Below are 6,000 nucleotides of genomic sequence, written 5' to 3' on the forward strand. Positions count from 1 at the left end.
CAACAGCCGTGCGAGTACTCACCAGATTCTGAACGTTATTTTTGGACCCTAGGGTCCTTTATATCACGGGTACCAACTTGATTCTCTGCTCATGGATCCTTTCGTAAAATTGTTTCCACGAAAAGGTAAATATTTTTAAAACACGGCATTATTGGTTTACACATTGAAAAAAAAAAATTTATAATCACTTGACACGCATTTTATTAAATTATTAATTTTTTAACGATATTCACAAATTGCACTATATATATATTTATATGTATATATATATATATATTGAAAAACAAAAATTTATGGCTCCTAAGTTCGAAGTGATACGCGCGAAGGTCTCTCGCGTACTGACCGCAACCTGCGATTCGCATCGATTTTAAACCACGTTTGCAGGACTTGTCTCGCGCGCGCCTAAATTGCCAGCTCGCTATTAAAATAATTAATTTTTATTAAATTATTAATTTTGTATTTTTAATTGAAATTTTTTTTTTTGAAATAGTTGAAAATTATTTTTTTTTTTTAATTATTAAATAGAGCGTTATCAGTTGTTTTCGTTTCGAAAGGTAACGCGTCAGTGCTTGATGCTTGCGCAGAACTCTACCTACTTTCTCCCTCTCTTTTCACAGTCTCTCTCTCTCTCTCTCTCTCTCTCTCTCTCTCTCTCTCTCTCTCTCTCTCTCTCTCTCTCTCTCCCTCTCCCTCTCCCTCTCTCTTTCTCTCTACTCTTGGTGCATAGCGCACCGCCCTTTTCTACTTGCGCTGTCCAGTGTGCTCTCCTACATACTTTTTTCCATCTGCTTTATCTTGTATCCTGCTTCTGAGTTTCGTAATTTCAGACAGAGATATTAGCTGCTTTTCAAAGCGGTTTTTTTTTTTTTTTTTTATTTTTTTCTGGTACAGATGGTGACTTTTTTACTTTTGCCGAGAGATGGGTGCCTTTGAACTAGAGTTCTAGAAAAAGGGTATGATTTTTGTCTTTGAATTCATAAGAGTTGCGCTTAATGGTTTGCCTCACTTTAAATAACGTATTTTGTGTTTTTTTTTTTGGAGGGAAAAGGTGGCAGAGAGGGAAAGTTTTTTTTAATATTTTGTAAAATTGTTGTTGAAGAATTTTATTGACACGAATTTTTTAATTTAAAAAAAGTCTGATTTAAAGACATTTACTACTGATTTTCCAAGTTGGTAGTAATGTCTGACTAAATCCGATTTATACTACTGTTAGAAAACTGCAAAAATGTAGAAATTTGAACTAGGCATTGACTTGTACTACTTGACAAAATTACTAGGTAAGTCAGACTAAATATTGACTTGTACTACTGAAAAAATTACTTACAATTATTAAGTCTGAGTAAATATTTGCTTTTACTACTAGCAATGTTAGAAAAAGTTTCAGTTTGACTGAATATTTACCTTCACTACTGATTTTCTAATTTGTCTGACTAAAATTTTTGATTACTTTGTACTACTTTCTTCACTACACTACATTATTTCTAAAATCGATTTATACTACTGATGATAAAACTACAAAAATTTAAAGTCTGACTAAATATTTACTTTTACTACTGGTTTTATAATTTAGTAGTTATGTGCCTGACTAAAATCGATTTATTCTACTGACAAATTACAAAAATTAAATAAATCTGAGACTGAGTATTGACTTTTACTACTGATTTTTAAATTTGGTCATTATGTCCGACTAAAAACCGACATGTACTACTGAGAAAATTACATAAATGTAAATAATTGTAAAGTCCGACTGAATATTGACTTTGACTACTGAATTTTAAATTTGGTCATTACGTCCGACTAAAAGCCGACTTGTACTACTGAGAAAATTACATAAATGTAAATAATTGTAAAGTCTGACCGAATATTGACTTTGACTACTGATTTTCGAATTTAGTAAATGTTCGACTAAAATGCCTCACTATACATTTACTTGTACTACTATTTTCTATATATTACTCTACAATATGTCTGACTAAAATCGATTTATACTATACTGATGATAAAAAATTACGAAAAATTAGTCTGACTAAATATTGACTTTTACTACTGATTTTTCCTTACATTTTTTTTCTGTGTCCGACCAAAAAACCGACTTGTACTACTGAGAAAAAATACATAAATGCAAAAAAAAATTTGAAATGAAATATTGACTTGTACTACTGACAAATTGAACAAAAAGAAAGTCTGACCGAATATTGACTTTGACTACTGATTTTCGAATTTAGTAAATGTTCGACTAAAATGCCTCACTATACATTTACTTGTACTACTATTTTCTTATATATTACTCTACAATATGTCTGACTAAAATCGATTTATACTATACTGATGATAAAAAATTACGAAAAAATTAGTCTGACTAAATATTGACTTTTACTACTGATTTTTCCGTACATTTTTTTTCTGTGTCCGACCAAAAAACCGACTTGTACTACTGAGAAAAAATACATAAATGCAAAAAAAAAATTTGAAATGAAATATTGACTTGTACTACTGACAAATTGAACAAAAAGAAAGTCTGACCGAATATTGACTTTGACTACTGATTTTCGAATTTAGTAAATGTTCGACTAAAATGCCTCACTATACATTTACTTGTACTACTATTTTCTTATATATTACTCTACAATATGTCTGACTAAAATCGATTTATACTATACTGATGATAAAAAATTACGAAAAAATTAGTCTGACTAAATATTGACTTTTACTACTGATTTTTCCTTACATTTTTTTCTGTGTCCGACCAAAAAACCGACTTGTACTACTGAGAAAAAATACATAAATGTAAAAAAAAATTTGAAATGAAATATTGACTTGTACTACTGACAAACTGAACAAAAAGAAAGTCTGACCGAATATTGACTTTGACTACTGATTTTTCGAATTTAGTAAATGTTCGACTAAAATGCCTAACTATACATTTACTTGTACTACTATTTTCTTTATATTACTCTACAATATGTCTGACTAAAATCGATTTATACTATACTGATGATGAAAAATTACGAAAAAATTAGTCTGACTAAATATTGACTTTTACTACTGATTTTTTCTTACATTTATTCCCTGTGTTCGACCAAAAAACCGACTTATACTACTGCGAAAAATAACAAAAATTTACCAAAATCTCTATACTCTACTGATAAAGTAAGAAAAAATATTCCTTTTTTTATTTTTGATATATCACATATTTTTTTTATATCATTCCCTCTATCCTTGACACATATTCTTTATGTTTATCTCCTTTTTTTGTGGAAAACAACAATAATTTTTTTATGCGAATATAAAAAAAATTCTTATTTTTCTAAATTTTTTCTAAAATTTCTCCCTTATAGTATATTATTACGAGTTGAGAAAAAAAAATTCAGCATTTCCAAAAAGTAAAAAACATTTTCCAGGTTTTTTTTTCGTAATAAGAGTTGTTTCGTGCAAAAACAATATAGTAAATAATAGTTAATATGCAAAAAGGGATAAATAATAGCTGTAATTTACGAATTATTGTTATTATTATTATTATTATTGTTATTAAATGAGTTTTAGAGTGTAAGACGCGAGGAGTCTAGGTTCGTTAAGAGGATTCGTATATAGAAAATACCACAGACCCGGAGGAATTTCTCTAAAAAGCGTATGCGGTCAAATGGTATACCAAATTCACCGCGCTTTCCAATTAAGCTCACGAGTACACTGTCTCTAGACAAATATTAGGCGTTGTCCAGCCGCCCCTCACCAGTTATAGTTATACCAGTTTCGGTACGATATATATATATATGTACTCGTCATAAAGCTCGGATATATATATGTATATCTCGCGACAGACCTGGGGAATTAAGGGTCGTATCCAAAATCATATTAGAAAATTTCATATCTCAATATTTTAACATCCATAATAATTAGTGCAAATTAATTTCGCGATTATATTATAATTAAATTTTTCCCTTAGAATTTCATTTTTATTTTCTATTATTTTTACATTGACATAAATAATTGAAACAATATTTTACAATGAAAAAAATTTTTATTTCATTCAAATAATCACTATTATCAAATAAATTTTTATTAAATAATTTTTGAAATCAAATAATTAAATTAAATAAACTGTATTTGAATCAATAATTTTTGTATTTGCAACAAATACCATTTAATTGACTTAAATAATATAATTAAATATATATATTTTATAATAGTGAAGTAAACGATTATTTGGATTAAATAAATTTTTTTTCCTGTGTATGAAAAAATAAAAAAAAAAAAAATCTCTTAGGAAACTATTTTTCAGTAGTGAATGAATTTAGTTTTGGTTAATTTTTAAGGTCTTTGTATATAAGGGATCCATCGCTCTTCTAAAATTTTCTCTTGTATAGAATTCTGCCAATTATTAGCGAATATGTGTGTATTGAACAATTAAAGCCAATATGACTCAATGTAGGTGTGTTCGAGTATTTTTTAAAATGAACCAATTTAATTGATTACCGAACTAGTTTGTTGACTAATTTACTATTGATGGAAATTTACCGCTTTTCATTATTTTCAATATACTAATGGAAAAGTCAATTTAAATTTACAATAAAAGGGTTTTAAAAATTTATATAATATAGTCATTATATATTTAACAATTTAAAACATATAATTTTTATATAAATATTTTTTATAATTTATATAATTTATAAAAATTTATAATATAATTTTTTTATTTTTTTTTTTATAATTTTAATATTTTATTTATATAAATATATATAAATATATATATATATATATTTTTTTTTTTTTAAATTGTTGAATTATCATATGGCGTTCAATAGGCAGATGACAATTTGAAAAAAATTAAGATGAATTGCATATTATTGGGAAACTGTATTCTTGAACATTTTTAATTTCTTATCTTAATAAAAATTTTGAGGACATAAGTTTTATATATCCTCGGACAAAATAAAATCCTTTGGGTACAATAATGCATTGGCATCCTCCCAATTCTCGCACAGTATATTATGACCCGGTTCTTCCCACTGACCCTCTAAATTATCTGATTTTCTTTTTTTTTTCAAGTAAATTTTTCATTCTTCTTTTTTTTTTTTAAATCCTAATTATATAACTAATTATTAATTATTAAAAAAAATATATTTTTTCTATGAATTTCTTTAAATTGTAAAAAGCAAAGAAATTATATACTTGAATTTAGAGGATTTTTCTTTTTTTCCACCTTTCATTCTAATTGTGTGAAATGTTATGATTTTTAAAATGTTAAAATTGTTCGCTATACAATTCTCCTCGTTCTAACATTGATTCATATCCCAGTGGACAAAAAAAAAAAAAAAAATGAACTCACACGATATATTTCTCGACGTTAAAAAGACATCGTCAATATTTTTATGACACCCCTGAGGGACATAAACCTAAACTGTGCATTTTCTCGTTTCAAGTGAAATGTTCTCATAGTTTATTTTAATGGCATTTGGTTTTAAATTCAGCTTGAATAAAGAAGCGATATATTTCTGATTTGTTTGATTGTTTTCTTTTTGTGACATGACAGGGGAAATATTTCATTATTGGGAATAAAATTTTATTATATAATTCAGTTAATTAATTTCTGACGTATGTATTAACCTAAGCAGTACTGTTTTTCTAATATCACTGTAATTTTATATGAAATATTCGTAATATTACGTTTTAATATTATTGTAATAATACTATAGTATTACCTTGAAATATTACTATAATATTACTATAATATTACTGTGTAATATTACGGTAATATTACTTTACATTACTTTAAATATATTTAGTAATATTTTTTTAATATATTACGTTCTAATATTACTGTAATATTATAATAATATTGAGTTAAAATTACTTGTAATGTTGGTGAATTATTTTAATATTGAGAGAATATTAATAATATTCTAATATGTAATATTTTGCGTTAAGGAAAAAATCACCTTAGTGGGAATCGAACTCCAAACCTAAGGCACATGAGTCGGGAGTCTTAACCAACTAACCAAT

General features: G+C 26.7%; 1 protein-coding gene across 1 annotated transcript in view; it reads right to left on the reverse strand.

Annotated features, from left to right (window-relative positions):
- The window catches only part of LOC127281959 (discoidin domain-containing receptor 2-like), an 85,594-nt gene extending 85,260 nt beyond the window's left edge, over positions 1-334 (reverse strand). Inside the window, exon 1 of the mRNA XM_051305985.1 lies at positions 23-334. The gene's annotated coding sequence lies outside the window, so the exon portion shown is untranslated. The remainder of the gene's footprint in view (positions 1-22) is intronic.
- Between the last annotated feature and the right edge of the window lie 5,666 nt (positions 335-6,000).

Source organism: Leptopilina boulardi, unplaced genomic scaffold, assembly GCF_019393585.1.
Source record: "Leptopilina boulardi isolate dan_hultmark-lab unplaced genomic scaffold, ZJU_Lbou_2.1 LbouV2_278, whole genome shotgun sequence".
NCBI lineage: Eukaryota > Metazoa > Arthropoda > Insecta > Hymenoptera > Figitidae > Leptopilina > Leptopilina boulardi.